General features: G+C 46.0%; 8 non-coding genes across 8 annotated transcripts; 3 read left to right on the plus strand and 5 right to left on the minus strand.

Annotated features, from left to right (window-relative positions):
- Positions 1-10,525: 10,525 nt before the first annotated feature.
- On the plus strand, positions 10,526-10,620 carry TRNAI-UAU. The gene is made up of 2 exons: positions 10,526-10,563; positions 10,585-10,620. It is a non-coding gene; the product is annotated as a tRNA-Ile (tRNA).
- A 1,139-nt stretch (positions 10,621-11,759) lies between these two features.
- On the minus strand, positions 11,760-11,831 carry TRNAW-CCA. The gene has a single exon. It is a non-coding gene; the product is annotated as a tRNA-Trp (tRNA).
- A 5,529-nt stretch (positions 11,832-17,360) lies between these two features.
- Positions 17,361-17,432, minus strand: TRNAW-CCA. The gene has a single exon. It is a non-coding gene; the product is annotated as a tRNA-Trp (tRNA).
- A 637-nt stretch (positions 17,433-18,069) lies between these two features.
- Positions 18,070-18,164, plus strand: TRNAI-UAU. Its single transcript has 2 exons — positions 18,070-18,107; positions 18,129-18,164. It is a non-coding gene; the product is annotated as a tRNA-Ile (tRNA).
- Positions 18,165-19,303: 1,139 nt separating this feature from the next.
- TRNAW-CCA lies at positions 19,304-19,375 on the minus strand. Its single transcript has one exon. It is a non-coding gene; the product is annotated as a tRNA-Trp (tRNA).
- Positions 19,376-24,921: 5,546 nt separating this feature from the next.
- Positions 24,922-24,993, minus strand: TRNAW-CCA. Its single transcript has one exon. It is a non-coding gene; the product is annotated as a tRNA-Trp (tRNA).
- A 637-nt stretch (positions 24,994-25,630) lies between these two features.
- On the plus strand, positions 25,631-25,725 carry TRNAI-UAU. Its single transcript has 2 exons — positions 25,631-25,668; positions 25,690-25,725. It is a non-coding gene; the product is annotated as a tRNA-Ile (tRNA).
- A 1,139-nt stretch (positions 25,726-26,864) lies between these two features.
- On the minus strand, positions 26,865-26,936 carry TRNAW-CCA. Its single transcript has one exon. It is a non-coding gene; the product is annotated as a tRNA-Trp (tRNA).
- Between the last annotated feature and the right edge of the window lie 946 nt (positions 26,937-27,882).

The raw sequence follows: 27,882 nt of genomic DNA on the forward strand, positions 1-27,882 counted from the left end.
TTGCATATTTGTTGAAGTGGCTCTGCTATTTCGTTCCTCAGTTCCTTGAGTACCCTTGGGTGAAAGCCGTCTGGACCTGGTGATTTGTCGCTCTTTAGCCTGTCTATCTGCCTGAGGACATCCTCTTGACTTACCTCTAGTTGGGCCAGCTTATCTTCCTGATCACCATTTACGATCTCTTCTGGCTCCGGAATGTTGGTTGTGTCCTCCCTCGTGAAGACTGACGTGAAGAACTCATTTAACTTGTCAGCCATCTCTTTTTCCTCTTTTACCACCCCCTTTCTGTCTCCATCGTTCAAGGGTCCCACTTCCTCCCTTGCTGGTTGCTTCCCCTTAACGTATCTGAAGAACGATTTGAAGTTTGTTGCTTCCCCCGCTAATTTCTCTTCATATTCTCTTTTTGCTTTCCTAACCACTCGGTGGCACTCTTTCTGGTGTTTTTTATGCTCCTTTAGATTGTCCTTTGATTGATCCTTTTTCCATTTGCTGAACGATGCTTTCTTGTCATTTATCGCCTTCCTCACTGCATTTGTTATCCACACTGGGTTTTTCGTTCTGGTTTTTTTGCACCCTTTCCTGAACTTGGGGACGCACAGGTTCTGTGCTTTGTGTACCACGCCCTTGAGTAGGGTCCAGGCTTTTTCTATGGACTCTGTCTTACTTGCGTTGTTGAGTTTCTTTCCCACCATTTTCCTCATGGCATCATAATTTCCTTTTCTGAAGTTGAGTGTTGTCGTTGCGGTCCTTTTCACCTTCGATGATACAATTTCTAACCTGCACTGGATCGTATTGTGATCGCTGTTCCCCAGTGGGCGTAGTACTGCCACACTGGCAGTGTCGTTTGTGCCTAAATGGATGAGAAACATGGGAAAATTATCACTGGGCTTTATAAGTTTGTCTAGGCTGGTGGTGACATCCCGGATCCTGGCACCGGGGAGACAGCAGACCTCTCTTGACTGCAAATTGGGCCTGCAAATTGGTCCCTCGGTGCCCCTTAGCATGGAGTTTCCAATGACCACCACTCTTCGTTCCTTCCAGGGGGGATAATCTGTGAGCCCTAGATGTGAGGTTTTGTGCTGGGTATTCTCCTGAGCCCTTCCATTTTTTCTTCGGTGTTTCCATCTTGTAAGATCTGAAATCTGTTTCTGAGAGTGAGTTGTGGGGTTGTTGTATAGTTATCCTGTTGGAGAGAAATAGAAGAAGAAGAGAGTGCGAATGAGGTGGATTTTCTTTGCTTGCCCGTAGAGGAGGTTACCAGTTGCCAGGGGCGGCTTCTCTAATCATCTCTTGTACTCCAATCATTGATTTTAGGGCTGGAGGTTTGGGTGTGTCAAGGATGGACCTGTCGTGGGTTCGCTCTGTGATGTGTGACAGTTCCAGGACAGCATCGTCGATGAAGGCCTCGTCATCCCTGATACTCCTCAGTCGCTTTACCTCCTCCCTGAGGTTCAGCAGTTCCTGCAAGATGTCCTCGTCTATGTATCCCTGTCCCAGCTCCTCTGTCTGCGTAGAGACTGTAGCGAACATCGGGAGGGGGATGGTCTCGGTCTGCACAAAGACCTCTGCTCTCTGATCCGTGTCACCCTCTTCCTTCTGAGTACAGACCTTGGCCATCCCCTGAATCCCTCCGGACGCTGGGGTGTTGATCTTGATAGTAGCCTTGGTGCTCCGTGTCCTCCCTGCCATTTTCGAGAGATTTATTTCTGTAAAGAGAAGGATAGAGATATCAGAGGGTTTGTAAGGATTGAGATGTAGTATGAGAGATTAGAGAGTCTGAGGGTTTCAAGGGAAGGGAAGATTAACTGTCTGATTGAGAATGAGTAAGAAAGTGTATGGGTGTACGGAGTGTATGGGTCTAAGGAGAAATTTAAAGGGGAGAGTGTGTCTGATAGAGTATGGGAATGTAGAGTGTATATTAGGTCTTGCATAAGGCCCTTCTCAAGGCCCTTTGCAAGGCGCTCTCGCTAAGGCGAGCGCCTTTGCCGCGCGCCGAATGGCTGCGCGCCGTTGGCCCGCCTCCTTTTATGGAGGGGCCCGGCGCATGCTGCTGATGCGGTGGGGGTGGGCGGAGTTTCTCTCGCCGCTATCCCGAAGCTGTTTGCCGCTCGCCTCGCCTGCCTCGCTCTGCCCCTGCTTTCGCTGGCTTGCTGGGACTTCTGCTGCCTTTACAGCCCTCTCCCGATTCTCCCAGCAGTGGTGGAACCGTCGGCTCGCCTCCTTTTATGGAGGGGCCCGGCGCCTGCTGCTGATGCGGTGGGGGTGGGCGGAGTTACTCTCGCCGCTACCCCGAAGCTGTTTGCCGCTCACCTCGCCTGTCTCGCTCTGCCCCTGCTTTCGCTGGCTTGCTGGGACTTCTGCTGCCTTTACAGCCCTCTCCCGACTCTCCGGCGCACCAGGACATAAAACTGAGCCCCAAACAACGCGAGACTCCTCTGAGGCCAACACTTCCGGCAATGCTGGGTGAGACACCGTGGAGCGCCGAAGCCAAAGTGCTAATAGTAGCCCCAGGTGTTGGCGGTATTTCATCAGCGTTGAGTGCTCCCACCTCGCCAGTTGCTCCGGGGACTCTTGGAGATGTACTCGGGCATAAAAAATCATCTGAAATGAAGCTGGAGGGTACAACTAATACACTCCAGAGGTATGAAGGAGATGCTGTCTCCCTGGGAGAGGTCTGTAAAGCAATTGGGAAATTGGAACAATCAGTGAATCAGCGTTTGGATAAGATTGCAGAAGGGTTACTTCTCCTCCAGAACTAGTTGGGAAACACCAAGAGCAACTGGCTAATCACTCCATGAGTCTTCAAAAGGTAGAAAAAGAGCAGGAAAAAAATCTTGGAATGCCAACAAGAACTGGTCAAAGATAAACTTTGGGTACATCAAAAATTGGAAACTATTGAAAATTTCAATAGAAAATTAAATCTAAGATTGGTGAACTTTCCTAAAACACCACTCATCACCAATTAATACTGTGAAAAAATATTTTGAGGAAATTTTGCAGATACCCAAGGAGTCTATGCCACCTTTAACCAGAGCTTTTTACAAAGCCCCTGGTGGTATGGAGAAGGAAAAGGTGGAAAAAAATCAAAGAAACACCTAGCTTAGACTTGGCGGATATTCTTGAAAACTCTCTGTCAGTGATCATAACTGCTAGGTTAACATTGATAGTGACCTTTGCATTAGAACCCGATAGAAATTGTATTCTTAGACTGTATTTCCAATACAAAGATGTAAAGTTTTGTGGATTGAATGTCTTGGTTTTTCCTGACTTATCAAACATAACACAGAGCAGACATAAGGCTTTTCTGGGTCTTCATCACCAGGTCATATCTTTGGGAACTACCTATTTCCTACAGTTTCATAGTAACATAGTAACATAGTAGATGACGGCAGATAAAGACCCGAATGGTCCATCCAGTCTGCCCAACCTGATTCAATTAAAAAATTTTTTTATTTTATTTTATTTTTTTAAATTTTTCTTCTTAGCTATTTCTGGGCAAGAATCCAAAGCTTTACCCGGTACTGTGCTTGGGTTCCAACTGCCAAAATCTCTGTTAAGACTTACTCCAGCCCATCTACACCCTCCCAGCCATTGAAGCCCTCCCCTGCCCATCCTCCACCAAACGGCCATACACAGACACAGACCGTGCAAGTCTGCCCAGTAACTGGCCTAGTTCAATATTTAATATTATTTTCTGATTCTAAATCTTCTGTGTTCATCCCACGCTTCTTTGAACTCAGTCACAGTTTTACTCTCCACCACCTCTCTCGGGAGCGCATTCCAGGCATCCACCACCCTCTCCGTAAAGTAGAATTTCCTAACATTGCCCCTGAATCTACCACCCCTCAACCTCAAATTATGTCCTCTGGTTTTACCATTTTCCTTTCTCTGGAAAAGATTTTGTTCTACATTAATACCCTTCAAGTATTTGAACGTCTGAATCATATCTCCCCTGTCTCTCCTTTCCTCTAGGGTATACATATTCAGGGCTTCCAGTCTCTCCTCATACGTCTTCTGGCGCAAGCCTCCTATCATTTTCGTCGCCCTCCTCTGGACCGCCTCAAGTCTTCTTACGTCTTTCGCCAGATACGGTCTCCAAAACTGAACACAATACTCCAAGTGGGGCCTTACCAATGACCTGTACAGGGGCATCAACACCTTCTTCCTTCTACTGACTACGCCTCTCTTTATACAGCCCAGCATCCTTCTGGCAGCAGCCACTGCCTTGTCACACTGTTTTTTCGCCTTTAGATCTTCGGACACTATCACCCCAAGGTCCCTCTCCCCATCTGTGCATATCAGCTTCTCTCCTCCCAGCATATACGGTTCCTTCCTATTATTAATCCCCAAATGCATTACTCTGCATTTCTTTGCATTGAATTTTAGTTGCCAGGCATTAGACCATTCCTCTAACTTTTGCAGATCCTTTTTCATATTTTCCACTCCCTCTTCAGTGTCTACTCTTTTACAAATCTTGGTATCATCTGTAAAAAGGCACACTTTTCCTTCTAACCCTTCAGCAATGTCACTCACATATATATTGAACAGGATTGGCCCCAGCACCGAACCCTGAGGGACTCCACTAGTCATCTTTCCTTCCTTCGAGCGACTTCCATTTAACCACCACCCACTGGCGTCTGTCCGACAGCCAGTTTCTGACCCAGTTCACCACTTTGGGTCTTAACTTCAGCCCTTCAAGTTTGTTCAACAGCCTCCTATGAGGAACTGTATCAAAGGCTTTGCTGAAATCCAAATAAATTACATCTAGCATATGTCCTCGATCCAGCTCTCTGGTCACCCAATCAAAAAATTCAATCAGGTTCGTTTGGCACGATTTACCTTTTGTAAAGCCATGTTGCCTCGGATCCTGTAACCCATTAGATTCAAGGAAGTACACTATCCTTTCTTTCAGCAACACTTCCATTATTTTTCCAACAACTGAAGTGAGGCTCACCGGCCTGTAGTTTCCTGCTTCATCCCTGTGACCACTTTTATGAATAGGGACCACATCCACTCTCCTCCAATCCTCAGGAATCACTCCCGTCTCCAGAGATTTGTTGAACAAATCTTTAATAGGACTCGCCAGAACCTCTCTGAGCTCCCTTAGTATCCTGGGATGGATCCCGTCTGGTCCCATCGCTTTGTCCACCTTCAGTTTTTCAAGTTGCTCATAAACACCCTCCTCCGTGAACGGCACAGAATCTACTCCATTTTCTCGTTTAACTTTGCCAGACAATCTCGGTCCTTTTCCAGGATTTTCTTCTGTGAACACAGAACAGAAGTATTTGTTTAGCACATTTGCTTTCTCCTCATCACTCTCCACATATTTGTTCCCAGCATCTTTTAGCCTAGCAATTCCATTTTTTATCTTCCTCCTTTCACTAATATATCTGAAAAAAATTTTATCTCCCTTTTTTACATTTTTAGCCATTTGTTCTTCCGCCTGTGCCTTCGCCAAACGTATCTCTCTCTTGGCTTCTTTCAGTTTCACCCAGTAGTCCTTTCTGCTCTCCTCTTCTTGGGTTTTTTTAATATTTCATGAACGCCAACTCTTTCGCCTTTATTTTCTCAGCCACTAGGTTTGAGAACCATATCGGCTTCCTTTTTCTCTTGTTTTTATTGATTTTCTTCACATAAAGGTCCGTAGCCATTTTTATCGCTCCTTTCAGCTTAGACCACTGTCTTTCCACTTCTCTTATGTCCTCCCATCCTAACAGCTCTTTCTTCAGGTACTTTCCCATTGCATTAAAGTCTGTACGTTTGAAATCTAGGACTTTAAGTATCGTGCGGCCGCTCTCCACTTTAGCCGTTATATCAAACCAAACCGTTTGATGATCGCTACTACCCAGGTGAGCACCCAAGCGAACATTAGAGATACTCTCTCCATTTGTGAGGACCAAATCCAATATCGCTTTTTCCCTTGTGGGTTCCGTCACCATTTGTCTGAGCAGAGCCTCTTGAAAGGCATCCACAATCTCCCTACTTCTTTCCGATTCCGCAGACGGAATATTCCAGTCCACATCCGGCAGGTTGAAATCTCCCAACAGCAGAACCTCCTCTTTCCTTCCAAACTTTTGGATATCCACAATCAGATCCTTATCAATTTGCTGCGATTGAGTCAGAGGTCTGTAAACTACACCCACGTAGATAGAAGTTCCATCTTCTCTTTTCAGAGCAATCCATATCGCTTCTTCCTCTCCTCAGGTCCCTTGCATTTCGGTCGCTTGGATATTGATCTTTACATAGAGAGCTACTCCTCCACCTTTATGACCATCTCTGTCCTTCCTAAAAAGATTATATCCCGGTATGTTTGCATCCCATCCATGTGATTCACTGAACCATGTCTCTGTGATAGCAACAATATCTAAATCTTCCTCTAATATCAGGGCTTGCAGATCATGAACTTTGTTGCTTAGACTGCGAGCATTTGTGGTCATCGCTTTCCAGCTATTTTTCAGCGATAATCTCCTTTTTCGTATGGATTTTTGTGTCGTTTCACTTTCCGTTGCAATACTAAGAAATGAGTTGCTGATATTGCTTATGTTGCAGCCTTTACTACTATCACATCTTTTCTTTTGCCGGGGGTGGTCTCTATAATTGTCCTTCGTACATACACCACCCCCACCTTCTAGTTTAAATGCCTAGAAAAATATTGTCTAAATTTCTCTGCAAGGTTTCTTTTTCCTGCTGTAGTAATATGTAGCCCATCAGTGCAATATAGCTTCTTGTCCTTCAATGTATTTCCCCATCCTCCTATGTACCTGAAGCCTTCTTGATGACACCAGGCTCTGAGCCATCTATTAAAGTCCTCTGTGTTTTTCACTCTTTGCTCTACCTTTCCATATGCAGGCAGTATTTCAGAAAAAGCTAAAGTCTTTACAAAATATTTCACGCCCTCACCAAGCTCCCGAAAAGCTTTCTGTGCTGCAAGTGTGGAGTTGTTGGCCAGGTCATTTGTTCCCAGATGGATAACAACATCAGTGTTAAAATCCTTAGTTTCTTCCTTAATTATAGTCAGTATTTGCCTGGAACTCCTGGTAGCTGAGGATCTTGGAAGACATTTCACTATTTTGGTCTCCTCGCCCTGTGTTCCAAGGTTAATGCCTGTGATGATGGAATCCCCCAACAGTAATAGTTTTCTGTTTTTGGCTTTTTTATTTGTACTTAGGGTGCGCTTGTTCTCTTGTATTGTTAAATATCAAAATCTTACTTATGTTTTCTTAGTACCATCACATTTGAAAAATTTTGTGGAAGCTAGGATTGTACCAGTTCCAACTGATACCAGTTCCTGTTGGTTAGTTCATAATTTTTTTCTCGCTATAAGTGAAATATCAGCTATACTTCTTTTTCCTTTCTTATTATTTTTTATTTTTTTATTTTCTTTGATTTAGGAAAGAAATAGCTCCTTTTATTTTCTTCCATTGTCCTAACATCTTGCTTTCCTAGTTTTGGTCTCAAACATCGAGGATGTATAATTTCTTTCAAAGCAGATTACTTGTTAAGATTGATTGATGTAATTGTCTTCTAAATCAGGTGTTTACCTGAGTATTATCTGTTTGAAATTTGCTAAATAAAATAAATAATAATAATTATAAACATAGCTACAATATACTTTATCCTAAAGCAAAAATAAATAAATAAAAAAATAGAATTTTTTTTCTACCTTTGTTATCTGGTTTCTGCTTTCCTCATTTTCTTCCTTCCACCTACTGTCTGTCCTCTCTCTGCCTCTTCCATATGACATCTGCTGTCTTTCTATTCCTCTTCCAGAAACTGTCTGCCTCTCCCTTCCATCTTTCCTTCCCACTCACCCCCATGATGTGGCATCCATCTACTTCTCTCTGCTCCCCCCATTGTGTGACATCTGTCTTCTTCCCTTCCATCTCTTCATCCCTCCCAGCAAATTTTAGCATCTCTCTCTCTCCTCCTTTCCTCCCCTCAGATTTGATATCTATTTCCTTCTTCCTTTCCTCCTCCCAGGTCTGGTATCTGTCTCCTCCCCTTCCCCCCTGCTCTGGCATCTCTTGCTCTACTCCCTTCCTTCCTTCCCTTCCTCTCTACTCCCTTCTTCCCTGGTCTTCCTTCTCAATTTATTTTCTGTCTCAATTTATTTCTTACTATTCAGTCCTCAAATTCCCTCTTTCATTGTGTCTACCTATAGCTTGCCATCTCTTTCCCCCAATCCAGCTTGCAACCTGTTTTTTTCTTCTTTCCAATTCTTTCTAGTGTCTGCTCCCCTCTCTCACCCCCTTCCATTCAATGGCTGTCCCCCTACTTCCATTCAGCATCTGCCCCCTGCTCCCCCACACTTCCATTCAGCATCTGTCCCCCTCTCTCTACCCTTTCCATCTACTGTTCATCCTCTCTCTCGCCACCCCTTCCATCTACTGCCCTCTCTGCCCTTTCCATCTAGTGTCCGCCCACTCTCTCTTCCATATGACATCTTCCCTCTTTCTATGTCCCTTCAATAAACTGTCTGTCCTGTGCCCCTTCACTCCTTTGTACATGATTCATTTCAGCTTCACCCTCTCTCCATTTTTCTTTCTCCACCCCTTCCCCTGTGCTCCGGCATCTCTCTCTTCTCCTTTCCTTCCTTCCTTCCCACTCAACCCCGTGGCCTGGCATCTCTCTCCTTTCCTTCTCTTCTATCTCCCCCTTCCACTCAATGCTCTGGCTTCTCCTCTCCTTCCTTTCCCTCTGGTCTGGCATCTGTCTCCTTAGTTTCCATTCCCACCCCCATGCCCTGGCATCTTTCTGCTCTCCTCTTCTCTTCTATCTATCCCTCCCCTCCATTATCTGGCATTTTCTCTCCTTCCTTTCCCTCACTACTTCCTTGGCCCTGGTCCGTCATCTGTCTCCTTCCCTTCTCTCTCCCTCCATGGTCTGGTATTTTTTCCTTCCCCTCCCTCCCATGGTCTTGGCATCTCTCTTTCTTATCCTTTCCCCTCCCTGGCCTTCCTTCTCCCTCCTTCCTGCTCTCTCCCCAATTGGGTGCAGCAGCATTTCTCCACCCCCCACCCCCCTGACTGCTGGTGAGTTGAGCTCAGCTTCCCTTCCTTCCACTCCCTCACTGTCCTCTTGCCCACCACCTGTAAGCGAATTGAACCCAGGCCTCAGAGGCTCTAACACTACGTGCACCGGTTTCCCTTCTCCAAAACAGGAAGTTACATCATTCCTGCTTCAGAGGAGAAGGGAAGCCTGCATGCGTAGTTTTAAAGCGAACTGAACACAGGCGAGGGGGGGTTCTAACACTGCGCGCGCCACCTTCCCTTCTCTTCTGAAACAGAAATGACATAACTTCCTGTTTTGGAGGAGAAGGGAAGCTGGCACATGCAGTGTTAGAGCTCCGCGGTCTGGGTTCAGTTTGCATACGGGCGGTGGGCAAGAGGGCAGCGAGGGAGTGGAAGGGAGGGAAGCTGACTTCAACAGGCAGAGATTGTCTGGCAAAGTTACCTGAGAAAATGGAGTAGATTCTGCGCCGTTCAAGGAGGAGAGTGTTTATGAGCAACTTAAAAACTGAAGGTGGAAAAGCGATGGGACCAGACGGGATCCATCCCAAGATACTGAGGGAGCTCAGAGAGGTTCTGGCAGGTTCTATTAAAGACTTGTTCAACAAATCTCTGGAGACGGGAGTGATTCCTGGGGATTGGAGGAGAGCGGATGTGGTCCCTATTCATAAAAGTAGTCACAGGGATGAAGTGGGAAACTACAGGCCGGTAAAGCCTCACTTCGGTTGTTGCCTTCAAATGGCATTCTATTCCACGAGACAGGAAATTTGCATCCTATAACAGTTTGTTCTTTCATCTCAAAAATTCTGTACCTATTCTGCAGAGGGCTCAAGTCAAAAGGGCCATTGCAACCTCAGCATCCTCTCTGCCCTGCATCTGAGAGAGTGAGAGAAAGATTGTTCTAGTCAAATACAGGACTACAAAATAGATACGACAGAGCCATTTACAAAGGACAGACAGGAAGGCAGGACTTGAACCCACTTGAGGACAGCACAATAGTCATTATTGTAATTCTTTAAGGAGAGGGCCACATCATTTTGCATGTCCAAGGTGAGAATGGTAAGAAAGTTTAAGTCTTGAGATGGTTTGATGTTCTCCTAAAAGTTTCCAAAAGATACCGTGAATAGTGCTGGGCAAGATGTGGCTGTGATGGAAAACTCTAAGCGGAGAGAACCTAACAGACCTTTCTACCCTCCTGTGCCGTGTTTGAGTGTGACCCGGGGAATATTGACAGCCACACTTTGTGGCCAGAAGCTGGAAAGTATACGTATCAGCGGAAAGAGACTGGAAGGGGCCAGTCATAACCAGGGTCAACTGAAATGATGCCGGGGTGATCTAGCAGGTAAGCCACTTATGATACTGTATATCTTTATTTGATGTATTCTTTCCTTCTTTTCCAAGAAAATAAGCAGTAAGCTGCCACCGGCTACTGGAGAACCATTAGTACCTGGGGAGAAGAAGAAGGAGAAGGCGGAGGAGGGAAGGAAGAAACAGGAGCACATTGGACACTTCAGCACATTGCTCTAGTGGCGCAATTGGTTAGCGCGCGGTACTTATAAGGCAGTACTTGCTCAGGGACATGCCGAGGCTGTGAGTTCAATCCTCACCTGGAGCATGCTTTTTCTCTTACCTACTTGCAGTGTCATGCCAATGTAGAAAGATAGAAAAGATCATCTTATAGACTAGAAAGTGGCAACTGCCGATAACTTCCTCTGAGCAAATATATATAAAATAAATCAGCCAATATACAGCCTAATGGTGGCTTATCTTCAGTGAGAACAAATATTCAAGGCGCTGCTGGAAGAAGCCCAACAGATCACTAGAGAGAAAGGGGTTATGGGTGGATTTCTTGAAATGACAGAGACCTTAGACAGCCGGGGGGGAAAATAGAACCAGTACCAACCACAGTCCAAAATATACCCTACTCTACCCTGGCCAACCCAACAATGAAAAACACACACAGGAAAAACCTACCCCATCCTCCTTTCAATTCAATATATACATCTCCAGATTTCAAATATTTAGCATTTTCCTCAAAGTCATCTAATGAATCGCTGCTTGGCCTTCAAATGGCATTCTATTCCACCAGACAGGAGATTTGCATCCTATAAGAGTTTATTCTTTCAGCTCGAGATATCTGTAGCTGTTCAACCGGATGGCGCGTGCCAGAAGGGCCGTTTCAACCTCAGCTTCCTCTCTTCCCTGCACCTGAGAGAGTGAGAGAGAGATTGTTCTAGTCAAATACAGGACTACAAGATAGATACGGCAGAGCCATTCACAATTGACAGACAGGAAGGCAGGACTTGAACCCACTTGAGGACAGCACAATAGTCATTATTGTAATTCTTTAAGGACAGGGCCACATCATTTTGCATGTCCAAGGTGAGAATGGTCAGAAAGTTATTTTTTCACTTCCATCAACCTGTTTAAGTCTTGAGATGGTTTGTTTTCCTCCATTGATCTCTGCTCTTTATTTCTACTGGTGAGCTACATTATTTGCAAAACAATTTTGCCCCCATTATCGGGGGAGTCTTTCTCCCTGTATGTGTTTGAATCCTGGCAGCCCTGACTTCAATTCCTTGTTTTCTTACCCACAGCTTCCACCGACTTTTTTCTCAGAAGGGTTCATCTTCTGGACGTGCTACTGGGAAATTTCCTTTGGTTTTTTTGTTTCTATATTCGGACACGCTAACGGCAATAACAAAGAGATTTTCAGAACAAGCAGCTAAATAGGAATATAACCAAAAGGTGCCATGACCCAGGTGTGATTTGAACACACAGCCTTCTGATCTGGAGTCAGACGCGCTACCATTGCGCCACAGGGTCTGTTGAGAGAATCTGGCATGTACATATAACATCTTGGGTTCTCTGGAATGACTCCCGTTTCCAACTCTGGCTTCCCCTGCTCATAGCACACTCTCAGAAGCAGATTCTCAAACAGGCACTAACAGTCATGTCAGTAAGTACGCTTGTAATGGAGACAGCATAAGATGGTTTGTAGAGGTATGGGAATTCACAAACCGAGGAAATGAAACTCTTCTAAGAGTTTCCAAAAGATACCGTGAATAGTACTGGGCAAGATGTGGCTGAGATGGAAAACTCTAGCTGGAGAAATTCTAACAGACCTTTCTACCCATCTGTGCCGTGTTTGTGTGGACCCGGGGAATATTGACAGCCACACTTTGTGGCTAGAAGCTGGAAAGTATCCGTATCAGCAGAATAAGTCTGGAAGTGGCCAATCATAACTAGGGTCAATTGAAATGATGCAGTGGTGATCTAGCAGGTTAGCCACTTATGATACTGCATATCTTTATTTGATGCATTCTTTCCTTCCTTTCCAAGAAAATAAGCAGTAAGCTGTAACCGGCTTCTGGAGAACCATTGGTACCAAGGCAGAAGAAGAAGGAGAAGGCGGAGGAGGGAAGGAAGAAACAGAAGCACATTAGATACTTCAGCACGTTGCTCCAGTCTCACAATCGGTTAGCGTGTGGTACTTGCTCAGGGTCATGCCGAAGCTGTGAGTTCAATCCTCACCTGGAGAATGCTTTTTCTCTTACTTACTTGCAGTGTCATGCCAAGGTAGAAAGATAGAAAAGATCGTCTTGTAGACTACCAAGTGGCAACTGCCGTTAACTTCTGCTGAGCAAATATATATAAAATAAAACAGTAAATATACAGCCTAATAGTGACTTTCCTTCAGTGAGAACAAATATTCAAGGCGCTGCTGGAAGAAGCCAAACAGAACATTAGAGAGCAGTGGCGTACCTAGGGGGGGCGGGGGGGGCGGGCCGCCCCGGGTACCAGCCCTAAGGGGGTGTTCCCGGCCTTGCCGTTCAGTCCCCCGCCACCCCCGAAGGACCGCTCGCCCCACTGACCTTCCTGCACCACCTGTGAAGCAGCCCGCAGCAGGATCGCGAAGTCAGCGTCAGCATCCCTGCGCTGCTTCCTGCGCCGCGATCCCGCCCCTCCTCTGACGTCAGAGGAGGGGCGGGACCGTGGCGCAGGAAGCAGCGCAGGGATCGCTGACGCTGGCTTCGCGATCCTGCTGCGGCTGCTTCATAGGTGGTGCGGGGAGGCCAGGGGGGCGAGCGGTCCTTCGGGGTGGGTCAGGGCATCAGGCCTTCAGGGTGGGGCGGGCGGGCAGGCAAGCAGGCTTTCAAGGGGGAGGGGGGTGACAGGCAGGCAGGCAGGCCTTCAAGGGGGGACAGGCCTTCGGGGGGGGGGGTGCAGACCTTCAAGGGGTGCAGGCCTTCAAGGGGGGGGGACAGGCCTTCAAGGGGGGGTGCAGGCCTTCAAGGGGGAGACAGGCCTTCAAGGGGGGAAGGCAGGCAGGCAGGCCTTAAAGGGGGGACAGGCCTACAAGGGTGGGACAGGCCTTCAAGGGGGGGGACAGGCCTTCGGGGGGTGCAGACCTTCAAGGGAGTGCAGGCCTTCAGGGGGGGGTGCAGTCCTTCAAGGGGGTGCAGGCCTTCAAGGGGGGGAAAGGCAGGCAGGCAGGCCTTCAAGGGGGGGACAGGCCTACAAGGGGGGGAGAAGCTACAAGGGGGTGGTACAAGCCTTCAAGTGGGGGACAGGCCTTCGGGGGGGGGGTGCAGACCTTCAAGGGAGTGCAGGCCTTCGAGGGGGGGGGTGCAGGCCTTCAAGGGGGTGCAGGCCTTCAAGGGGGGACAGGCCTTCTAGGGGGGAAAGGCAGGCAGGCAGGCCTTCAAGGGGGGACAGGCCTACAAGGGGGGGGGAGAAGCTACAAGGGGGTGGGACAGGCCTTCAAGTGGGGGACAGGCCTTCGGGGGGGTGCAGGCCTTCGGGGGGTGCAGACCTTCAAGGGGGGGACAGGCAGGCAGGCCTTCAAGGGGGGGACAGGCCTACAAGGGGAGGGGACAGGCCTTCAAGGGGGGTGCAGGCCTTCAAGGTGGGACAGGCAGACCTTTAAGGGGGGACAGGCCTTTGGGGGGGGGACCATGATTTAGAAGTACACGGAGGGAAGGGGGTGTTCAAAGAGACATGCATATGCCAAACTTTGGGGGGGGGAAGAAATAATGGGTCTGAAAATAGAGGAGAGGGAGAGAGATGATGGACCATGGGATTTAGGGAGGGAAGGAACAGAAAGGGAGAGAAATTGGACACAAGGGATGGTGTGGAGGAGGGATAGAGATACTGGATAGGAGGGTAATTAGGAAAAGAAACGGAGAGATGGTGGACTCTGGGATGGTGGGGAAGGAGGGAGAGATGCCGGATGAAAGGGTATTTAAGAAAAGGTGGATCTGTGGAGGGAGATGAAAAAAAGGAAAGATACCAGACTTCCTGGGAAGGGAAGGGAAATGGAAAGGGAGGACAGAGTTGGCAGATGGATGGTTAGCATGCAGAAAGAAGGAGACCCTGGCAAGCAAGTTATCAGAAGAAAACCAGAGCCTTGGACCAACAAGATTTGAAATATAACCAGACAACAAAAGGTAGAAAAATTAATTTTATTTTCTGTTTTGTGATTATAACATGTCAGATTTGAAATGTGTATCCTGCCAGAGCTGGTGTTGGACTGCAAACGTGAGCTAGGATTTAACAGAAAGAGGAAAAGTCCTTTTTGTTTCTTTATTTTATTTACACCACAGCGCCAGTGTGGTTAGGAGAAGCCAAAGGGGGTGAAAAAGCTATAAAACCCACCAGGAGTTTTGAAAAAAATCACCCAACTGGGCAGGAAAATCGAATTGAAAAACCAATTCAATAGGGCTGAATCGAATCAAAATTTTTTTTTCCTGTATCTGGCAGCATTAGTTTGCGCTACTGTCTTAGACTTTAGGACCTGGGATTGGGGAGAGATGGCATCCTCAGTACTTTATAATGCAAGTGAAACGAGGATTTGGTCAGACTTTTGAAGGGTCTGCAGAAAAAAAATATTGTATAGGCCGGGGACATGAGACAGCAGGAAATGGGAACTTTTCTTCCTTCTATTTTTGTGAATGGAAAGGCTGAGGATGTCAGAGAGGTCAGTTAAAATATGTGCTTTATAAGAAAATATAATAATGTGTTTTATAAAGTTTATAGCATAGCTGGCCTACCCAGTGAGGTGTTCCTAGTGGTGATGGTGGCAGCGTGTCAATGTGTTGAGAGGAAGAGGTGGTCTGGGAAATTCTGCTGAGCAAACTCCGGGCCCATTTCCACCCCCCAGTTAGTCCACTCCACTCAACTGATTCACACACTGAGTGGGTCTTTGGGTGTTGTTTTGGGATCTCTTCCAGTGGTTTATCTCCTTCTGGTCCAAGGAAGGAAACTTTGTTATCCTTAGCATTGACCTACAGAATATGTTTGTAACAGCGCTGCTTGTGTGGCATTAGGCTATGTAGTGATCGAAAGAAAAAAACAGACCTTTGCACATTTTTGCACTATATGGTGGGTGTATGAGGAGATTCACATTTCCTGCACAGCTAAGTCCATGTGAAGTTACCTTGTGCTGTATTTGACATCTAGCAAGGTCTCTGTTTGAAAGGAAAGATCTAAACTTAAAAATGAAGTGGCCAGAAGTTATGGTAAAAGCAGATAGTGTAGCTGGTTTTAAGAAAGATTTGGACAAATTCCTGGAGGAAAAGTCCATAATCTGTTATTAAGACATGGGGGAAGTGTCTGCTTGCCCTGGATCGGTAGCATGGAATGTTGCTACTCTTTGGGTTTTGACCAGGTATTAGTGTCCTGGATTGGCTACCATGAGAATGGGCTACTGGGCATGATGGACCATTGGTCTGACCCAGTTAGGCTATTCTTATGTTATGTTCTCATCTGTAGGGGCCTTTGTTTTCACTTCTTATTTTAATGTATTTTTTTTCTGGGAACTTATCAGTGTTTTTTATAATGGGAACAAAAATGGAAGAGAATTAATGTGTGTGGAATGGGGGGTAACTAATTTCTTCAGCTAAATAATTCAATCCACTTCAAACAGACATAGGAGAACTTGTGCACCATTCACACACCCTCCAACCAAAAACGTCAAAAGAAAAAAACTGTTCGACAACCTCCTAGCCATTCGAGCTGCAACACTCGACCCCCAACTCTACAACCAATTGATATCAACCACAGACTGCAAAACCTTCAAAAAGAAATAAAAACCCTTCTATTCAAAAAACACATAAAACCGAACTAACACAATCAGAACTGTCCCAAGCATCACCTGCAACTACTCCATATGTACTTCTAATGTCATGACAATTTAGACATAATTTATGTTATGTTATGTTTGGAATAATGGTTACATATATGAGGTTCAATAAAAGAAAATTTTCACTGCCTGTTTCTATTATGACCATTTATTCCATTTCATGGTTATTGCAAAAAAAAAAAAAAAAAAAAATTTTTTTTACATGAGGGGGGGGGGGGTGTCAAAAAATGATGGGCCCCGGGTGCCACATACCCTAGGTACGCCACTGCTAGAGAGAAAGGGGGTATGGGTGGATTTCATGAAAGGACAGAGACCTTAGATAGCCAATGGGATAACTAAAGCCAGTACCAACCACAGTCCAAAATATACCCTACTCTGCCCTGACCAACCCAACCATGAAAAACACACACAGCAACAACCTGCTCCATCATCTTTCAATTCACTATATTCCTCCCCAGATTTCAAATATTTAGCATTTTCCTCAAAGTCATCTAATCAATCGTTGCTTGGCCTTCAAATGGCATTCTATTCCACTAGACAGGAGAATTACATCCTATAAGAGTTTGTTCTTTCATCTCGAGATTTCTGTAGCTGTTCAACCTTTTGGCACGTGCCAGAAGGGCCATTCCAACCTCAGCTTCCTCTCTGCCCTGCACCTGAGAAAGTGAGAGAGAGATTGTTCTAGTCAAATACAGGACTACAAGATAGATACGGCAGAGCCATTTACAGAGGACAGAGAGGAAGGCATGACTTGAACCCACTTGAGGACAGCACAATAGTCATTATGTAATTCTATAAGGACAGGGCCACATCATTTTGCATGTCCAAGGTGAGAATGGTCAGAAAGTTATTTCAAACTTTTTTTTCACTTCCATCAACCTATATAAATATTGAGATGGTTTGTTTTCCTCCATTGATCTCTGCTCTTTATATCTACTGGTGAGCTACATTATTTGCAAAGCAATTTTGCTCCTATTATCGGGGGAATCTTTCTCACTGTATGTGTTTGAGTCCTGGCATCCCTGACTTCAATGCTTTGTTTTCTTACCCACAGCTTCCTCCGACTTCTTTCTCAAAAGGATTCACCTTCTGGACTTTCTACTGGGAAACATCCTTTGTTTTTATTGTTTCTATATTCGGACACGCTAACGGCAATAACAAAGAGATTTTCAGAACAAGCAGCTAAATAGGGATATAACCAAAAGGTGCCATGACCCAGGTGTGATTTGAACACACAGCCTTCTGATCTGGAGTCAGACGCACTACCGTTGCGCCACAGGGTCCGCTGAGAGAATCTGGCATGTACATATAACATCTTGGGTCCTCTGGAATGACTCCCGTTTCCAACTCAGGCTTCATCTGCTCATAGCACACTCTCAGAAGCAGATTCCCAAACAGGCACTAACAGTCATGTCAGTAAGCACGATTGAAACGGAGACAGCATAAGATGGTTTGTAGAGGTATGGGAATTCACAAACAGAGGAAATGAAACTCTCCTAAAGAGTTTCCAAAAGATACCGTAAATAGTGCTGGGCAAGATGTGGCTGAGATGGAAAACTCTAGCTGGAGAGAACCTAACAGACCTTTCTAACCTCCTGTGCCGTGTTTGTGTGTGACCCGGGGAATATTGACAGCCACACTTTCTGGCTATAAGCTGGAAAGTATCCGTATCAGCAGAGTCAGACTGAAAGGGGCCAATCATAACTAGGGTCAACTGAACTGATGCCGGGGTGATCTAGCAGGTAAGCCACTTATGATACTGTATATCTTTATTTGATGTATTCTTTCCTTCTTTTCCAAGAAAATAAGCAGTAAGCTGCCACCGGCTACTGGAGAACCATTAGTACCTGGGGAGAAGAAGAAGGAGAAGGCGGAGGAGGAAAGGAAGAAACAGGAGCACATTGGACACTTAAGCACCTTGCTCTAGTGGCGCAATCGGTTAGCGCGCGGTACTTATAAGGCAGTACTTGCTCAGGGACATGCCGAGGCTGTGAGTTCAATCCTCACCTGGAGCATGCTTTTTCTCTTACCTACTTGCAGTGTCATGCCAATGTAGAAAGATAGAAAAGATCATCTTATAGACTAGAAAGAGGCAACTGCCGATAACTTCCTCTGAGCAAATATATATAAAATAAATCAGCCAATATACAGCCTAATAGTGGCTTATCTTCAGTGAGAACAAATATTCAAGGCGCTGCTGGAAGAAGCCCAACAGATCACTAGAGAGAAAGGGGTTATGGGTGGATTTCTTGAAATGACAGATACCTTAGACAGCCGGGGGGGAAAATAGAACCAGTACCAACCACAGTCCAAAATATACCCTACTCTACCCTGGCCAACCCAACAATGAAAAACACACACAGCAAAAACCTACCCCATCCTCCTTTCAATTCACTATATGCATCTCCAGATTTCAAATATTTAGCATTTTCCTCAATGTCATCTAATGAATCGCTGCTTGGCCTTCAAATGGCATTCTATTCCACCAGACAGGAGATTTGCATCCTATAAGAGTTTGTTCTTTCAGCTCGAGATATCTGTAGCTGTTCATCCGGATGGCGCGTGCCAGAAGGGCCGTTTCAACCTCAGCTTCCTCTCTTCCCTGCGCCTGAGAGAGTGAGAGAGAGATTGTTCTAGTCAAATACAGGACTACAAGATAGATACGGCAGAACCATTCACAAATGACAGACAGGAAGGCAGGACTTGAACCCACTTGAGGACAGCACAATAGTCATTATTGTAATTCTTTAAGGACAGGGCCACATCATTTTGCATGTCCAAGGTGAGAATAGTCAGAAAGTTATTTTTTCACTTCCATCAACCTGTTTAAGTCTTGAGATGATTTGTTTTCCTCCATTGATCTCTGCTCTTTATTTCTACTGGTGAGCTACATTATTTGCAAAACAATTTTGCCCCCATTATCGGGGGAGTCTTTCTCCCTGTATGTGTTTGAATCCTGGCAGCCCTGACTTCAATTCCTTGTTTTCTTACCCACAGCTTCCACCGTCTTTTTTCTCAGAAGGTTTCATCTTCTGGACGTGCTACTGGGAAATTTCCTTTGGTTTTTTTGTTTCTATATTCGGACACGCTAACGGCAATAACAAAGAGATTTTCAGAACAAGCAGCTAAATAGGGATATAACCAAAAGGTGCCATGACCCAGGTGTGATTTGAACACACAGCCTTCTGATCTGGAGTCAGACGCGCTACCGTTGCGCCACAGGGTCCGCTGAGAGAATCTGGCATGTACATATAACATCTTGGGTCCTCTGGAATGACTCCCGTTTCCAACTCTGGCTTCCCCTGCTCATAGCACACTCTCAGAAGCAGATTCTCAAACAGGCACTAACAGTCATGTCAGTAAGTACGCTTGTAATGGAGACAGCATAAGATGGTTTGTAGAGGTATGGGAATTCACAAACCGAGGAAATGAAACTCTTCTAAGAGTTTCCAAAAGATACCGTGAATAGTACTGGGCAAGATGTGGCTGAGATGGAAAACTCTAGCTGGAGAAATTCTAACAGACCTTTCTACCCATCTGTGCCGTGTTTGTGTGGACCCGGGGAATATTGACAGCCACACTTTGTGGCTAGAAGCTGGAAAGTATCCGTATCAGCAGAATAAGTCTGGAAGTGGCCAATCATAACTAGGGTCAATTGAAATGATGCAGTGGTGATCTAGCAGGTTAGCCACTTATGATACTGCATATCTTTATTTGATGCATTCTTTCCTTCCTTTCCAAGAAAATAAGCAGTAAGCTGTAACCGGCTTCTGGAGAACCATTGGTACCTAGGCAGAAGAAGAAGGAGAAGGCGGAGGAGGGAAGGAAGAAACAGAAGCACATTAGATACTTCAGCACGTTGCTCCAGTCTCACAATCGGTTAGCGTGTGGTACTTGCTCAGGGTCATGCCGAAGCTGTGAGTTCAATCCTCACCTGGAGAATGCTTTTTCTCTTACCTACTTGCAGTGTCATGCCAAGGTAGAAAGATAGAAAAGATCGTCTTGTAGACTACCAAGTGGCAACTGCCGTTAACTTCTGCTGAGCAAATATATATAAAATAAAACAGTAAATATACAGCCTAATAGTGACTTTCCTTCAGTGAGAACAAATATTCAAGGCGCTGCTGGAAGAAGCCAAACAGAACACTAGAGAGCAGTGGCGTACCTAGGGGGGGACGGGGGGGGGGCGGGCCGCCCCGGGTACCAGCCCTAAGGGGGTGTTCCCGGCCTTGCCGTTCAGTCCCCCGCCACCCCCGAAGGACCGCTCGCCCCACTGACCTTCCTGCACCACCTGTGAAGCAGCCCGCAGCAGGATCGCGAAGTCAGCGTCAGCATCCCTGCGCTGCTTCCTGCGCCGCGATCCCGCCCCTCCTCTGACGTCAGAGGAGGGGCGGGACCGTGGCGCAGGAAGCAGCGCAGGGATCGCTGACGTTGGCTTCGCGATCCTGCTGCGGCTGCTTCATAGGTGGTGCGGGGAGGCCAGGGGGGCGAGCGGTCCTTCGGGGTGGGTCAGGGCATCAGGCCTTCAGGGTGGGGCGGGCGGGCAGGCAAGCAGGCTTTCAAGGGGGAGAGGGTGACAGGCAGGCAGGCAGGCCTTCAAGGGGGGACAGGCCTTCGGGGGGGGGGTGCAGACCTTCAAGGGGTGCAGGCCTTCAAGGGGGGGGGACAGGCCTTCAAGGGGGGGGGCAGGCCTTCAAGGGGGGTGCAGGCCTTCAAGGGGGAGACAGGCCTTCAAGGGGGGAAGGCAGGCAGGCAGGCCTTAAAGGGGGGACAGGCCTACAAGGGTGGGACAGGCCTTCAAGGGGGGGGACAGGCCTTCGGGGGGTGCAGACCTTCAAGGGAGTGCAGGCCTTCGGGGGGGGGGGTGCAGTCCTTCAAGGGGGTGCAGGCCTTCAAGGGGGGGGAAAGGCAGGCAGGCAGGCCTTCAAGGGGGGGACAGGCCTACAAGGGGGGGAGAAGCTACAAGGGGGTGGTACAAGCCTTCAAGTGGGGGACAGGCCTTCGGGGGGGGGGTGCAGACCTTCAAGGGAGTGCAGGCCTTCGAGGGGGGTGGTGCAGGCCTTCAAGGGGGTGCAGGCCTTCAAGGGGGGACAGGCCTTCAAGGGGGGAAAGGCAGGCAGGCAGGCCTTCAAGGGGGGACAGGCCTACAAGGGGGGGGGAGAAGCTACAAGGGGGTGGGACAGGCCTTCAAGTGGGGGACAGGCCTTCGGGGGGGTGCAGGCCTTCGGGGGGTGCAGACCTTCAAGGGGGGGACAGGCAGGCAGGCCTTCAATGGGGGGACAGGCCTACAAGGGGAAGGGACAGGCCTTCAAGGGGGGTGCAGGCCTTCAAGGTGGGACAGGCAGACCTTTAAGGGGGGACAGGCCTTTGGGGGGGGGACCATGATTTAGAAGTACACGGAGGGAAGGGGGTGTTCAAAGAGACATGCATATGCCAAACTTTGGGGGGGGGAAGAAATAATGGGTCTGAAAATAGAGGAGAGGGAGAGAGATGATGGACCATGGGATTTAGGGAGGGAAGGAACAGAAAGGGAGAGAAATTGGACACAAGGGATGGTGTGGAGGAGGGATAGAGATACTGGATAGGAGGGTAATTAGGAAAAGAAACGGAGAGATGGTGGACTCTGGGATGGTGGGGAAGGAGGGAGAGATGCCGGATGAAAGGGTATTTAAGAAAAGGTGGATCTGTGGAGGGAGATGAAAAAAAGGAAAGATACCAGACTTCCTGGGAAGGGAAGGGAAATGGAAAGGGAGGACAGAGTTGGCAGATGGATGGTTAGCATGCAGAAAGAAGGAGACCCTGGCAAGCAAGTTATCAGAAGAAAACCAGAGCCTTGGACCAACAAGATTTGAAATATAACCAGACAACAAAAGGTAGAAAAATTAATTTTATTTTCTGTTTTGTGATTATAACATGTCAGATTTGAAATGTGTATCCTGCCAGAGCTGGTGTTGGACTGCAAACGTGAGCTAGGATTTAACAGAAAGAGGAAAAGTCCTTTTTGTTTCTTTATTTTATTTACACCACAGCGCCAGTGTGGTTAGGAGAAGCCAAAGGGGGTGAAAAAGCTATAAAACCCACCAGGAGTTTTGAAAAAAATCACCCAACTGGGCAGGAAAATCGAATTGAAAAACCAATTCAATAGGGCTGAATCGAATCAAAATTTTTTTTTCCTGTATCTGGCAGCATTAGTTTGCGCTACTGTCTTAGACTTTAGGACCTGGGATTGGGGAGAGATGGCATCCTCAGTACTTTATAATGCAAGTGAAACGAGGATTTGGTCAGACTTTTGAAGGGTCTGCAGAAAAAAAATATTGTATAGGCCGGGGACATGAGACAGCAGGAAATGGGAACTTTTCTTCCTTCTATTTTTGTGAATGGAAAGGCTGAGGATGTCAGAGAGGTCAGTTAAAATATGTGCTTTATAAGAAAATATAATAATGTGTTTTATAAAGTTTATAGCATAGCTGGCCTACCCAGTGAGGTGTTCCTAGTGGTGATGGTGGCAGCGTGTCAATGTGTTGAGAGGAAGAGGTGGTCTGGGAAATTCTGCTGAGCAAACTCCGGGCCCATTTCCACCCCCCAGTTAGTCCACTCCACTCAACTGATTCACACACTGAGTGGGTCTTTGGGTGTTGTTTTGGGATCTCTTCCAGTGGTTTATCTCCTTCTGGTCCAAGGAAGGAAACTTTGTTATCCTTAGCATTGACCTACAGAATATGTTTGTAACAGCGCTGCTTGTGTGGCATTAGGCTATGTAGTGATCGAAAGAAAAAAACAGACCTTTGCACATTTTTGCACTATATGGTGGGTGTATGAGGAGATTCACATTTCCTGCACAGCTAAGTCCATGTGAAGTTACCTTGTGCTGTATTTGACATCTAGCAAGGTCTCTGTTTGAAAGGAAAGATCTAAACTTAAAAATGAAGTGGCCAGAAGTTATGGTAAAAGCAGATAGTGTAGCTGGTTTTAAGAAAGATTTGGACAAATTCCTGGAGGAAAAGTCCATAATCTGTTATTAAGACATGGGGGAAGTGTCTGCTTGCCCTGGATCGGTAGCATGGAATGTTGCTACTCTTTGGGTTTTGACCAGGTATTAGTGTCCTGGATTGGCTACCATGAGAATGGGCTACTGGGCATGATGGACCATTGGTCTGACCCAGTTAGGCTATTCTTATGTTATGTTCTCATCTGTAGGGGCCTTTGTTTTCACTTCTTATTTTAATGTATTTTTTTTCTGGGAACTTATCAGTGTTTTTTATAATGGGAACAAAAATGGAAGAGAATTAATGTGTGTGGAATGGGGGGTAACTAATTTCTTCAGCTAAATAATTCAATCCACTTCAAACAGACATAGGAGAACTTGTGCACCATTCACACACCCTCCAACCAAAAACGTCAAAAGAAAAAAACTGTTCGACAACCTCCTAGCCATTCGAGCTGCAACACTCGACCCCCAACTCTACAACCAATTGATATCAACCACAGACTGCAAAACCTTCAAAAAGAAATAAAAACCCTTCTATTCAAAAAACACATAAAACCGAACTAACACAATCAGAACTGTCCCAAGCATCACCTGCAACTACTCCATATGTACTTCTAATGTCATGACAATTTAGACATAATTTATGTTATGTTATGTTTGGAATAATGGTTACATATATGAGGTTCAATAAAAGAAAATTTTCACTGCCTGTTTCTATTATGACCATTTATTCCATTTCATGGTTATTGCAAAAAAAAATAAAAAAATTTTTTTTTACATGAGGGGGGGGGTGTCAAAAAATGATGGGCCCCGGGTGCCACATACCCTAGGTACGCCACTGCTAGAGAGAAAGGGGGTATGGGTGGATTTCATGAAAGGACAGAGACCTTAGATAGCCAATGGGATAACTAAAGCCAGTACCAACCACAGTCCAAAATATACCCTACTCTGCCCTGACCAACCCAACCATGAAAAACACACACAGCAACAACCTGCTCCATCATCTTTCAATTCACTATATTCCTCCCCAGATTTCAAATATTTAGCATTTTCCTCAAAGTCATCTAATCAATCGTTGCTTGGCCTTCAAATGGCATTCTATTCCACTAGACAGGAGAATTACATCCTATAAGAGTTTGTTCTTTCATCTCGAGATTTCTGTAGCTGTTCAACCTTTTGGCACGTGCCAGAAGGGCCATTCCAACCTCAGCTTCCTCTCTGCCCTGCACCTGAGAAAGTGAGAGAGAGATTGTTCTAGTCAAATACAGGACTACAAGATAGATACGGCAGAGCCATTTACAGAGGACAGAGAGGAAGGCATGACTTGAACCCACTTGAGGACAGCACAATAGTCATTATGTAATTCTATAAGGACAGGGCCACATCATTTTGCATGTCCAAGGTGAGAATGGTCAGAAAGTTATTTCAAACTTTTTTTTCACTTCCATCAACCTGTATAAATATTGAGATGGTTTGTTTTCCTCCATTGATCTCTGCTCTTTATTTCTACTGGTGAGCTACATTATTTGCAAAGCAATTTTGCTCCTATTATCGGGGGAATCTTTCTCACTGTATGTGTTTGAGTCCTGGCATCCCTGACTTCAATGCTTTGTTTTCTTACCCACAGCTTCCTCCGACTTCTTTCTCAAAAGGATTCACCTTCTGGACTTTCTACTGGGAAACATCCTTTGTTTTTATTGTTTCTATATTCGGACACGCTAACGGCAATAACAAAGAGATTTTCAGAACAAGCAGCTAAATAGGGATATAACCAAAAGGTGCCATGACCCAGGTGTGATTTGAACACACAGCCTTCTGATCTGGAGTCAGACGCACTACCGTTGCGCCACAGGGTCCGCTGAGAGAATCTGGCATGTACATATAACATCTTGGGTCCTCTGGAATGACTCCCGTTTCCAACTCAGGCTTCATCTGCTCATAGCACACTCTCAGAAGCAGATTCCCAAACAGGCACTAACAGTCATGTCAGTAAGCACGATTGAAACGGAGACAGCATAAGATGGTTTGTAGAGGTATGGGAATTCACAAACAGAGGAAATGAAACTCTCCTAAAGAGTTTCCAAAAGATACCGTAAATAGTGCTGGGCAAGATGTGGCTGAGATGGAAAACTCTAGCTGGAGAGAACCTAACAGACCTTTCTAACCTCCTGTGCCGTGTTTGTGTGTGACCCGGGGAATATTGACAGCCACACTTTCTGGCTATAAGCTGGAAAGTATCCGTATCAGCAGAGTCAGACTGAAAGGGGCCAATCATAACTAGGGTCAACTGAACTGATGCCGGGGTGATCTAGCAGGTAAGCCACTTATGATACTGTATATCTTTATTTGATGTATTCTTTCCTTCTTTTCCAAGAAAATAAGCAGTAAGCTGCCACCGGCTACTGGAGAACCATTAGTACCTGGGGAGAAGAAGAAGGAGAAGGCGGAGGAGGAAAGGAAGAAACAGGAGCACATTGGACACTTAAGCACCTTGCTCTAGTGGCGCAATCGGTTAGCGCGCGGTACTTATAAGGCAGTACTTGCTCAGGGACATGCTGAGGCTGTGAGTTCAATCCTCACCTGGAGCATGCTTTTTCTCTTACCTACTTGCAGTGTCATGCCAATGTAGAAAGATAGAAAAGATCATCTTATAGACTAGAAAGAGGCAACTGCCGATAACTTCCTCTGAGCAAATATATATAAAATAAATCAGCCAATATACAGCCTAATAGTGGCTTATCTTCAGTGAGAACAAATATTCAAGGCGCTGCTGGAAGAAGCCCAACAGATCACTAGAGAGAAAGGGGTTATGGGTGGATTTCTTGAAATGACAGATACCTTAGACAGCCGGGGGGGAAAATAGAACCAGTACCAACCACAGTCCAAAATATATCCTACTCTACCCTGGCCAACCCAACAATGAAAAACACACACAGCAAAAACCTACCCCATCCTCCTTTCAATTCACTATATGCATCTCCAGATTTCAAATATTTAGCATTTTCCTCAAAGTCATCTAATGAATCGCTGCTTGGCCTTCAAATGGCATTCTATTCCACCAGACAGGAGATTTGCATCCTATAAGAGTTTGTTCTTTCAGCTCGAGATATCTGTAGCTGTTCATCCGGATGGCGCGTGCCAGAAGGGCCGTTTCAACCTCAGCTTCCTCTCTTCCCTGCGCCTGAGAGAGTGAGAGAGAGATTGTTCTAGTCAAATACAGGACTATAAGATAGATACGGCAGAGCCATTCACAATTGACAGACAGGAAGGCAGGACTTGAACCCACTTGAGGACAGCACAATAGTCATTATTGTAATTCTTTAAGGACAGGGCCACATCATTTTGCATGTCCAAGGTGAGAATAGTCAGAAAGTTATTTTTTCACTTCCATCAACCTGTTTAAGTCTTGAGATGATTTGTTTTCCTCCATTGATCTCTGCTCTTTATTTCTACTGGTGAGCTACATTATTTGCAAAACAATTTTGCCCCCATTATCGGGGGAGTCTTTCTCCCTGTATGTGTTTGAATCCTGGCAACCCTGACTTCAATTGCTTGTTTTCTTACCCACAGCTTCCACCGACTTTTTTCTCAGAAGGGTTCATCTTCTGGACGTGCTACTGGGAAATTTCCTTTGGTTTTTTTGTTTCTATATTCGGACACGCTAACGGCAATAACAAAGAGATTTTCAGAACAAGCAGCTAAATAGGAATATAACCAAAAGGTGCCATGACACAGGTGTGATTTGAACACACAGCCTTCTGATCTGGAGTCAGACGCGCTACCATTGCGCCTCAAGGTCTGTTGAGAGAATTTGGCATTTACCTATAACATCTTGGGTCCTCTGGAATGACTTCCGTTTCCAACTCTGGCTTCCCCTGCTCATAGCACACTCTCAGAAGCAGATTCTCAAACAGGCACTAACAGTCATGTCAGTAAGTACGCTTGTAATTGAGACAGCATAAGATGGTTTGTAGAGGTATGGGAATTCACAAACCGAGGAAATGAAACTCTTCTAAGGGTTTCCAAAAGATACCGTGAATAGTACTGGGCAAGATGTGGCTGAGATGGAAAATTCTAGCTGGAGAAATTCTAACAGACCTTTCTACCCATCTGTGCCGTGTTTGTGTGTGACCCGGGGAATATTGACAGCCACACTTTGTGGCTAGAAGCTGGAAAGTATCCGTATCAGCAGAATAAGTCTGGAAGTGGCCAATCATAACTAGGGTCAATTGAAATGATGCAGTGGTGATCTAGCAGGTTAGCCACTTATGATACTGCATATCTTTATTTGATGCATTCTTTCCTTCCTTTCCAAGAAAATAAACAGTAAGCTGTCACCGGCTTCTGGAGAACCATTGGTACCTAGGCAGAAGAAGAAGGAGAAGGCGGAGGAGGGAAGGAAGAAACAGAAGCACATTAGATACTTCAGCACGTTGCTCCAGTCTCGCAATCGGTTAGCGTGTGGTACTTGCTCAGGGACATGCCGAAGCTGTGAGTTCAATCCTTACCTGGAGAATGCTTTTTCTCTTACCTACTTGCAGTGTCATGCCAAGGTAGAAAGATAGAAAAGATCGTCTTGTAGACTACCAAGTGGCAACTGCCGTTAACTTCTGCTGAGCAAATATATATAAAATAAAACAGTAAATATACAGCCTAATAGTGACTTTCCTTCAGTGAGAACAAATATTCAAGGCGCTGCTGGAAGAAGCCAAACAGAACACTAGAGAGAAAGGGGGTATGGGTGG

The sequence above is a fragment of the Geotrypetes seraphini genome, chromosome 5 (genome assembly GCF_902459505.1).
Source record: "Geotrypetes seraphini chromosome 5, aGeoSer1.1, whole genome shotgun sequence".
NCBI lineage: Eukaryota > Metazoa > Chordata > Amphibia > Gymnophiona > Dermophiidae > Geotrypetes > Geotrypetes seraphini.